General features: G+C 43.2%; 1 pseudogene; it reads right to left on the reverse strand.

Annotated features, from left to right (window-relative positions):
* Positions 1-3,675: 3,675 nt before the first annotated feature.
* On the reverse strand, positions 3,676-5,895 carry LOC147232229 (uncharacterized; annotated as a pseudogene).
* Between the last annotated feature and the right edge of the window lie 5,580 nt (positions 5,896-11,475).

Consider the following 11,475-nt stretch of genomic DNA (forward strand, 5'->3'; position numbering starts at 1 on the left):
GGTGAAATAAACCAGTTACGAAATCAACCAAAGCAACCAGAATAAACCGGACAGAAAGCTAAGTGGGAACTGGAATCTAATGCCATGATTGCTGATGGAGAATGGGAGAGTTCTTGGTTGCCCTGGCAAAAATGTTTAAGCAGCCCAACATGGAGGGAGTTCAGCTGGAAGTTAAGAATAAGGTATTTTAAAACTCCCTTGATAATAGCTTCTTATGATAATAACTGTTCTCCCCTATGTTGGAGGGGCTGTGGCGTAACGGGGGACTTCTCCCACATCCATTGGGACTGCCCTAAACTGATGAAATTCTGGGAAGAGGTTAAAAAACAAATGAGTGAGATTTTAAAATTAAACAGACCAATTGATCCACAGCAATTTATGATGGGTACAGCATCTACAAGCGACCTAAGGAAAATAGGTGTTTTCGCTTAGAGTTCTTCTATTAATTGCACATAAAATGATCACAGTAAACTGGCTCAAACCCCACCCACCTACCCTGGACCAGTGGCATCAGAGACTCAAGGATGTAAACTGCATGGAACGCATAACAGCAAACTTACGACTTCAGACAGACCTATATCTTGACAAATGGGCACCCATTAAAAAATATTTGGAGAGTTGAAGATATTATCTCTATTTGACTGAGTCAGATGTTTTTTTGTGTTTTTTTTTTAATTTTTTATTTTTTTTATTTTTTATTTTTATTTTATTTTTCGCTTGCCATTGGGGAAATAAGTGACCTATAAAGAATATTGTATAATGTGTATCTCGTTATGAGGTTTTGTAAGAATGTGTATGCCACGTTAAGGAACCTGTTCTAATAAATGTTCAAAAAAAAACAAAAAAAAAACTGTTTATCTCACTGAGTGGAGTGTTTTTGTTACAGATTGTAAATATTTCTTTCAAGCTGGTGTCTGGTGCTGAAATATGTTGAATAGGACATGATTCTGCACAATATATGTCAAAATCATTGTATTCCAGACACAGGGTCAAACATTATATCCATGTGGTCAAAAAGTGCTTATCTCACCAAGTTGAAGCGGTTTTGGTACAAAGTGGAAAAAAAATGTATGAATTCTTTCAAGCTGGTGTCTGGTGCAGAAATATGTTCAAGAATACATGAATCTACACAATTTATGTCAAAATCAATGCATTCCAGCAACAGGTTCAAAAGATATGCCATGTGGTCAGAAATTGCTTATCTCTCCAAGTTAAAGAGTTTTTGGTACAAAGTGTAAATAACAAATGAATTCCATCATGTTGGTGTCCGGTGCTGAAATATGTTGAAAAGAACAAGATTTTGCACACTATAAGTCAAAATCACTGTAATTCAGCCACAGGTTCAAAAGATATAGCTATGTGGTCAGAAATTGCATATCTCACCAAGTTAGTGTTTTTGGTACAAAGTGGAAAAAATAATGAATAAATTCAAGCTTGTGTATCAGGCTGAAATATGTTAAGGACATGATTCTGCACAATTTATGTCAAAATCAATGTAATCCAGCCACATGTTCAAACATTATTGTTATGTGATTAAAAAGTGCTCATATTACTGAATGGAAGCATTTTTGGTACAAAGTGGAAAAAAAAATAATGAATTCTTTCAAGCTGTTGTCTGGTGCTGAAATATGTTGTATAGGACATGATTATGCACAATATACGTCAAAATCAATGTAATCCAGCCACAGGTTCTGTCACGAAGTGCTGGGGCGGACTCGAGCAGGGAACCACACGTCAGGGCAGAGATGGGTTGAAAGCGCTTTTATTTGGTTGAAATGGTGGAACGGGATGGGTTGCAGACTGGATGGGATGCAGACGGGACGGGTTGCAGACGGGACTGCAGAGGCTGGGCCTCACCAGTACGGGTTACAGACGGGACGAGTTGCAGACTGGACGACTGGACGGGTGTGCAGACGGGATGGATTGCGGGACGAGTTGCAGACTGGACGAGTTGCAGACGGGACGGGATGCAGACGGGACGCAGAGGCCCACCAGGACGGTTGCAGACGGGACAGTACGGGTTGCAGACTGGACAGTACGGGATGCAGACTGGACTGCAGAGGCTGGGCCTCACCAGCACGGGTTACAGACGGGACGAGTTGCAGACTGGACGGGATGCAGACGGGACTGCAGAGGCTGGGCCTCACCAGTACGGGTTACAGACGGGACGAGTTGCAGACTGGACGACTGGACGGGTGTGCAGACGGGATGGATTGCGGGACGAGTTGCAGACTGGACGAGTTGCAGACGGGACGGGATGCAGACGGGACGCAGAGGCCCACCAGGACGGTTGCAGACGGGACAGTACGGGTTGCAGACTGGACAGTACGGGATGCAGACTGGACTGCAGAGGCTGGGCCTCACCAGCACGGGTTACAGACGGGACGAGTTGCAGACTGGACGGGATGCAGACAGTACGGGTTACAGATGGGACAGTACGGGTTGCAGACGGGACTGCAGAGGCTGGGCCTCACCAGTACGGGTTACAGACGGGACAGGACGGGTTGCAGACGGGGCGGGCCCCAGGCAGGGTGGCAGACTGGACAGGTTGCAGGAGGGTACAGAGGTCACACCGGCCGACTGTTCCCTTCCCTCGTCACGACCGGACCCAGAGGTCACACCGGCCGACTGGGTCCGGTCGTGACAAGGGAAGGGAACAGAGGTCACACCGGCCGAGTGGGTCCGGTCGTGACGAGGGAAGGGAACAGAGGTCACACCGGCCGAGTGGGTCCGGTCGTGACGAGGGAAGGGAAGGGAACAGAGGTCACACCTGGGGTCCGGTCCTGGCAAGGAATGGGGTCCGTGTTGTGGCAGGGCTTCACAGTAGTCTGTGAGGACCACAATCCCCTGGTGCCAGGCAGAGCGTGCCGCTGCCCTTTATAGGGATCTTAATTAGCGGCATCTGCTGCAGCTGGCACCAATTACAATGGGGATCAGGTGTAAACCCTGACAGGTTCAAAAGACATAGCCATGTGGTCATAAAGTGCTTATCTCACCGAGTTGATGGGTTTTTGGTACAAAGTCGAAAAAACTAATGAATTCTTTCAAGCTGGTTTCTGGTGCTGAAATATGTTTAATAGTACATGATTCTGCACCATATATGTCAAAATCAATGTAATCCAGCCTTAGGTTTAAGAGAAATAGCCATTTGGTCGAAAAAGTGCTTATCTCACAGAGTTGAAGGGTTTTTGGTACAAAGTGTAAATAAATAATGAATTCTTTTGAGCTGGGGCTGGAATATGTTTAAAAGTACATGTTTTCTGCAGAATATATGTCAAAATCAATATATTCCAGCCACAGGGTCAAAAGATATAGCCATGTGATCAAAAAGTGCTTATTTCTCCAAGTCGAAGCATTATTGGCACAGTGTGTAAACAACCAATGAATTCTTACAAGCTGGTGTCTGGTGCTGAAATATGTTTTATCGTACATGATTCTGCACCATGTGTCAAAATCAATATATTTTAGCCACAGGTTCAAAAGATATAGCCATGTGGCCATAAAGTGCATATCTCACCGAGTTGAATGAATTTTGGTACAGATTGTTTTGGTTTTAAGAAACATCTTGTGATGCAGTTTCTTGGACACATTGTCAGTGATAGTACCTGGGATCCCGGGGGGTTTCGGGTCTTTCAACTTCAGACCACCTCACCCAGGTGACCCGGCCGGGAGTGATCAGTTCCCAACCTGTGTCCAAGAAGCGCTCATCCACTCTTTGTCCCTCTGGATCCAGAGCCAACTGGATGCCTTCTCAGCAGCCTCTGACGCTGAACAGATGGCTCTCCTTTTGCGTGTCCCTGTGATGCCCAGGAGACTGTAGGCCCTGCAGAGAGACTTCCCTGCAAAGCCCCTTCCCCCGACCTCAATGGGCAAGCATTGTGCATGCCACCCCCTGTTGCGGCAGTCTTCCACCAGATCAGCATACTTTTCCTCCTCTCTTCTGCCGGCTTCCTCCATTCTCTCCTCCCAGGGCACAGTCAGCTCTAGCATGATGACCTGCTTCGAGGACTCTGAATGTAGGACGATGTCTGGTCTTAGGCGGGTTTCTACGATGTCCTCAGGGAACCTCAGCTGTTTGCAGAGGTCCACCCTTAGCTGCCAGTCCTTTGCAGTTCCCAGAAGTCCTGTTTGGGTCTTTGGTTGGGGAGGAGGTTGTTCCCCGGCTCTGATGAATGTCACACCCCGCCTCTTCGGCTGGAAGCGCTTGCTGTGGTCAATGGCAGAGTGGATGGACCTGGTCATGGCGCCAACGATAGCGGCCTTCTCCAAGTGCTTTCGGACAGCTGCTAAGGATGTGCTCCAGAGTTCCCCTTCCCTGGCACAATGTGCATGATGGAGTTTCAACCTTGCCCCAAAGAAAGAGGGTTGATGGGCTGGGCAAGACATCATAGACCGACTGGATGAGGAATTTTATATGCAGTGGTTCAGCCTTCCACAACTCCGTCCACGAGATCTTTCTGTCCATGGCTTCCTCCCATCTAGTCCATGCACCTTGCTGCCTTAGCCCGACCCACTGGCTCACACGCTGTTCTTCGACACCAGCCCGCACCTCAAGTTGGACCTGGTCCCGCCTTTCCTTGCCCTTGCGCCTCCTGAGGTGCCTTGTCGGAATAGTTCCCAGGCCTGCCCAACCAGTTGCCATGGACCCTACAAGCTCCTTGTGGAACAACCGAGCTTCTGCCTGGTCCACCGCCTCATGCGCCTTCTACCTTCTGCCTGTCCTCACCACGATGCCGGCTTGAGCAACCTTTGGGTCCTTTGGTTCCCTGTACGGGAGAACCTCCCTTGCCCTGGTGACCTTGAACTCCTCAGTAAGGCTGTTGATTGGTAGGGTCCGCTTGTTTTTATTGCCATACAGGGCAATGCTGCTGCCAAAGCACAGATAGGTTCCCTTTCCCCTCTCGAGCCTCCCTTATCAGCTGTGTCACTACCCCGCTGTGTTCCAGGCATCCTGGTACTCCTGGAGTCCCACCCTTTTGCACAGAAGGGTTGATGTATTGATTCTGGAGAAGATAGTCGGACAGTCGGCGGGAAAGGATACTTAAAAATATCTTTCCCTCGACATTGAGCAGTGAAATGGTTCGGAACTGCTCAAAGGTGGTAGACTTCTCTTCCTTTGGGATCCACACCCCTTCTGCAGATCTCCATTGATAGGCAACCTCCCCCCTCCTCCAGATCACCCTTATGATTTTCCCCAGGCGCTGAAGGAGCTTGGGGCACCTCTTGTAAAGCAGGTTTGGGACTCCATTGGGTCAAGGTGCTGAGTTGTTCCTTGCCTTCTTGACCACAGTCTGAATTTCTTTCCAGGTGGGGGCTTTGGTGTTAAATTCACAAGCTGGTTCAGGTGGCTTGATCAGCTCTCTGCATTCTCCTAGGTCCTCCTCCCTCACTGCATCGCTGTATGTTTCATGAAGGTAGGTATCTACCTCCTCTTTCGTGCAGGTTAGGTGGCCGCTGCACTTCTGACTTAGCAGCTGTTTGGTGAACCCAAAGGGGTTACCTAGGAAGGCTGCGCGCCTTTTAGCTCTTTCCTTGGCCCGCCTTCTATGCCACTCAGCTCTTCTAGGGGTGAGCAGCTTTTTCCTCAGGTCGCCGCAAATTTTCCGCCAGGCCCGGTCTCAGGTCCTCATTTGCAACCAAGAACTGCTTCTTCAAGTCCCTGAGTTCCCAACGCAGTTGTGATATCTTCTCTGCCCTGCGATTCTTAGAGTAGGGGGTTGCAGCAGCATACCTCTCCTCTGTACCAAACCTTTCTGTGGCGAGACTGATGACCATGGTGGCCATAATCTGGAGTTTCCTGTCAGCCCCTCCTTTTACTGTGGCTTCCAAAATACCATCCAGATCGTCATCGAACCTCTGCCACTCACTCTTTTTGCTGGTTGGAGGCCACATGACCCGTTTTTGTTAGTTCAGCCACAGGTTCAAAAGATATAGCCATGTGGTCAAAAACTGTTTGTCTCAATGAGTGGAAGTGGCTTTTGGTACAGATAGTAAATATCTATTGAATTCCATCATGTTAGTGTCTGGTGCTGGAATATGTTGAATAGGAATTGATTCTGCTGTCAAAATCAATGCAATCCAGCCACAAGTTCAAAGATATAGCCATGTGGTCAGAAAGTACTTATTTCACTGAGTCAAAGAGTTTTTGGTACAGAGTGTAAATAACTAATGAATTCTTTCAAGCTGGTGTCTGGTGCTGAAATATGTTTAATAGTACACGATTCTGCACCATAATAGTCAAAATAAATGTAATCCAGCCACAGGTTCAAAAAATATAGCAAAGTGGTCATAAAGTGCTTATCTCACTGAGTTGAATGGTTTTTGGTACAGATTGTAAATTTCTAATGAATCCCATCATGTTGGTGTCTGGTGCTGAAATATGTTGAATAAGACATGATTCTGCACAATATATATGAAATCAATGCATTCTGGCCACAGGTTCAAAAGATATAGCCATGTGGTCAAAAAGTGCTTAAATTACCACATGGAGGCGTTTTAGGTACAAAGTGTTAAAAATTGATGAATTCTTTCGAGCTGATGTCTGGTTATGAATTATGTCATATAGGACATGATTCTGCACAATATATGTCAAAATCAATGTAATCCAGCAGCAGGTTCAAAAGATAAAGCCATTTTGTCATAAAGTAATTATCTCAAAGAGTTTCAGGGTTTTTGGTACAAAGTGTTAAAAATATTGAACACCTTCGAGCTGGTGTCTGATGCTGAAATATGTTGCATAGGACAGGGCTCTGCACAATCTATGTCAAAATTAGTATTATCCAGCCACAGGTTCAAAGGATATAGCCATGTGGTCAAAAAGTGTTTATCTCACTGAGTTGAAGGGTTTTCGTACAAAGTCTAAAAAAGTAAGGAATTCTTTCAAGCGGGTGTCTGGTGCTGAAATATGTTTAATAGTACATGATTCTGATTAATTTATGTCAAAGTCAATGTATTCCAGCCACACCTTCAAAGGATGTAGCCATGTGGTCAAAAAGTACTTAAATAACTGAAAGGAGGCATTTTTGGTGCAAAATGTTAAAAAATGATGAATTCTTTGGAGCTGATGTCTGGTGCTAAAATATGTTGAAAAGGACAAGATTCTGCAAAATATATTTCAAAATCACTGTAATTCAGCCACAGGTTCAAAAGATGTAGCCATGTGGTCATAAAGTGCCTATCTCACCGAGTTGAAGGGTTTTTGGTACAAAGTCAAAAAAACTAACAAGTTCTTTCAAGCTGGCGTCTGGTGCTGAAATATGTTGTATAGGAGATTTAGCACAAAAGATGTCACAATCTCTGTATTCCAGCCACAAGTCAAAAAGATATAGCCATGTGGTCAAGATGTGCTTATCCCACCGAGTTGAAGGGTTTTTGGTACAAAGTGTAAATAAACTAATGACTTCTTTCAAGCTGGTGTCTAGTGCTGAAATATGTTTAATAGTACATGATTCTGCACAATATATGTTAAAATCAATGTAATCCAGCCACAGGTTCAAAAGATATAGCCATGTGGTCAAAAAGTTTTTATCTCTCAGAGTGGAAGTGGTTTTTGTTACAGATTGTAAATAACTAATGAATTCCATCATGTTGGCTTCTGGTGCTGAAATCTGTTGAAAAGGACAAGATTCTGCAAAATATATTTCTAAATGACTGTAATTTAGCCACAGGTTCAAAAGATAGAGCCATGTGGCCATAAAGTGCTTATCTCACTGAGTTGAAGAGTTTTCTGTACAAAATCTAAAAAACTAATGAATTCTTTCAAGCTGGTGTTTGGTGCTGAAATATGTTGGAAAGGAGATGATTTTGAACAAGAGATGTCAAAATCTCTGTATTCCAGCCACATGTTCAAAAGATATAGCCATGTGGTAAAAAAGTGCTGATATTACCGAATGGAGGCGTTTTTGGTACAAAGTGTTAAAAAATGATGAAGTCTTTCGAGCTGATGTCTGGTGCTGAAATTGTTGTATAGTACATGATTCTGCACAATCTATGTCAAAACCAATGTAATTCAGCCACAGGTTCAAAAAGTATGGCCATGTGATCATAAAATGCTTATCTCACCGAGTTGACGGGTTTTTCGTACAAAGTCTAAAAAACTAATTAATTCTTTCAAGGTGGTGTTTGGTTTCGAAATATGTTGTATAGGAGATGATTTTGCAAAACAGATGTCAAAATCATTCAAATCCAGCCACAGGTTTAATGACTATAGCCAAGTGGTCAAGATGTGCTTATCTCACCGAGTTGAAGAATTTTTGGTACAAAGTGTAAATAACACATAAATTCCATCGTGTTTGTTTCTGGTGCTGAAATATGTTGAATAGGACAAGATCCTGCAAAATATATTTTTAAATCACTGTAATTCAGCCTCAAGTTCAAAAGACATAGCCATGTGGTCAAAAACTGTTTGTCTCACTGAGTGGAGGTGGTTTTTGGTACAGATTGTAACTATCTAATGAATTCATTCAAGCCTATGTCTCAGGCTGAAATAAGTTAAAAAGGACTTGATTCTTCACATTATATGTCAACATCTATGTATTTCAGCCAAAGGTTGATAAGATATAGCAATGTGGTCATAAAGTGCTTATCTCACTGAGTGGAAGTGTTTTTGATACAGATTGTAAATATCTAATGAATTCTTTCAAGCTGGTGTCTGGTGGTGAAATATGTTGTATAGGAGGTGATTTTGCACAACATATATCAAAATCGTTCAAATCCAGCCAAAGGTTTAAAAACTACAAGCATGTGGTCAAAAACTGTTTGTCTCACTCAGTGGAAGTGGTTTTTGGTACAGATTGTAACTATCTAATGAATTCATTCAAGCTTGTGTTTCAGGCTGAAATAAATTCAATAGGACATGATTCTTCACAATATATGTCACAATCTCTGTATTCCAGCCACAGATTCAAAAGATATAGCCATGTGGTCTTAAAGTGCTTATCTCACCGAGTTGAAAAGTTTTTTTGTACAAAGTGTAAAGAACTAATGAATTATTTCAAGCTGGTGTTTGGTGCTGAAATATGTTGTATAGGAGATGATTTTGAACAAGAGATGTCAAGATCATTCAAATCCAGCGACAGGTTTAATGAATATAGTCATGTGGTCAAGATGTGCTTATCTCACAAAGTTGAAGAATATTTGGTACAAAGTGTAAATAACAAATGAAATCCATCATGTTGGTTTCTGGTGCTGAAATATGTTGAATAGGAAACGATTATGCAAAATATATTTCTAAATCACTGTCATTCAGCTTCAAGTTCAAAAGACATAGCCATGTGGTCAAAAACTGTTTGTCTCACCGAGTGGAGGTCGTTTTTGGTACAGATTGTAAATATCTAATGAATTCATTCAAGCTTGTGTCTCAGGCTGAAATAAGTTAAATGGGACATGATTCTTCACAATATATGTCAAAATCTCTGTATTCCAGCCACAAGTTCGAAACATATAGCCAAGTGGTCATAAAGTGCTTATCTCACCAAGTTGATGGGTTTTTTCGTACAAAGTCGAAAAAACTAATGAATTCTTTCTAGCTGGTGTCTGGTGCTGAAATATGTTGAATAGGAGATGATTCTGCATAATCTATGTCAAAATCAATTTAATCCAGCCACAGGTTCAAAGGATAAATCAATGTAATCCAGCCACAGGATCAAAACATATAGCCATGTGGTCAAGATGTGCTTATCTCACCGAGTTGAATGAGTTTGGTACAAAGTTGAAAAAACAAAAAATTCTGTCAAGCTGGCTTCTGGTGCTGAAATATGTTGTATAGGAGATGATTTTGCACAACAGACGTCAAAACCTTTATATTCCAGACGAAGGTTCAAAAGATATAGCCATGTGGTCATAAAGTGCTTATCTCACTGAGTGGAAGTGTTTTTGGTTCAGATTGTAAATATCTAACTAATTCTTTCAAGCTGTTGTCTGGTGCAGAGATATGTTGAATAGGAGATGATTATGCCCAATATATGTCAAAATCATTGTAATCCAGTGACAGGTTCAAAGGATATAGCCATGTGGTCATAAAGTGCTTATCTCACCAAGTTGAAAGGTTGGTGACTCGCCGAGTTGAAGAATTTTTGGTACAAAGTGTAAATAACAAATGAATTCCATCATGTTGGTGTCTGGTGCTGAAATATGTTGAAAAGCACAAGATTCTGCACAATACATGCCAAATTCACTGTAATTTAGCCACAGGTTCAAAAGCTAACGTCATTTTGTCAAAAACTATTTATGTCACTGACTGGAAGTGGTCTTTGGTACAAAGTGTTAAAAAATGATGAATTCATTCTAGCTGATGTCTTGTGCCGACATATGTTGTATAGGACATGATAATCTACAATATATGTCAAATTCACTGTAATTTAGCCACAGGTTCAAAAGATATAGCCATGTGGTCACAAAGTGCTTATCTCAGCGAGTTGAAGAGTTTTTGGTCTTCTGTTTCTTTCGGCTTTTCCCGTCAGGGGTCGCCACAGCGAGTCAATTTCTCCATCTAACCCTATTCTCTGTATCCTCCTCTTTCACTCCAACTACCTTCATATCCTCTCTCACTACGTCCATAAACCTTCTCTTTGTCTTCCTCGAGACCTCTTGCCTGGCAGCTCCAATTCTTGCATCCGTCAACCAATATATTCCCTATCCTTCCTCTGTACATGACCGAACCATCTCAGTCTGGCTTCTCTGACTTTCTCTCCAAAACATCAAACATGTGCTGTTCCTCTGATAGACTCATTCCTGATCCTATCCATCCCGGTCACTCCCAAAGAGAGCCTCAACATCTTCATCTCTGCAACCTCTAGTTCTGCCTCCTGTCTTTTGTTCATTGTAACAGTTTCTAGTCCATACATCATCGCTGGTCTCACCACTGTCTTGTACACCTTTCCTTTTACTCTGGCTGAAAGTCTGCTATCACATAATTCCCCTGACACTTTTCTCCACCCATTCCAACCTGCTTGGACCCGTCTCTTCACCTCTTTTCCACACTCTCCGTTGTTCTGGACTGTTGACCCTAAGTACCTGAAATCCTTCAGCTTCTTGATCTCCACTGCCTGTAGCCTCACCGCTCCACCCGAGTTCCTCTCATTCACACACATATATTCTGTTTTGCTGCGACTAACTTTCATTTCTCTCCTTTCCAGAGCATACCTCCACCTCTCTAGATTTTCCTCTACCTGTTGTCTGCTCTTACAACAGATCACAATGCCATCCGCAAACATCATGGTCCATGGGGATTCCTGTCTAACCTCATCTGTCAGCCTATCCATCACCATTGCGAACAAGAAGGGGCTCAGAGCTGATCCCTGATGGAGTCCCACCTCCACCTTGAACTTCTCTGTTACCCCTACAGCACACCGTACCAGTGTCTCACAGCTAGCATACATGTCCTGCATCAGTCTAACATGCTTCTCTGCCACTCCAGACTTCCACATAAAATACCAGAGCTCCCCTCTTGGCACCCTGTCATATGCTTTTTCTTGG

Source organism: Fistularia commersonii, chromosome 8, assembly GCF_037954325.1.
Source record: "Fistularia commersonii isolate RoL2024-O1a breed Wild chromosome 8, RoL_Fcom_v1.0, whole genome shotgun sequence".
NCBI lineage: Eukaryota > Metazoa > Chordata > Actinopteri > Syngnathiformes > Fistulariidae > Fistularia > Fistularia commersonii.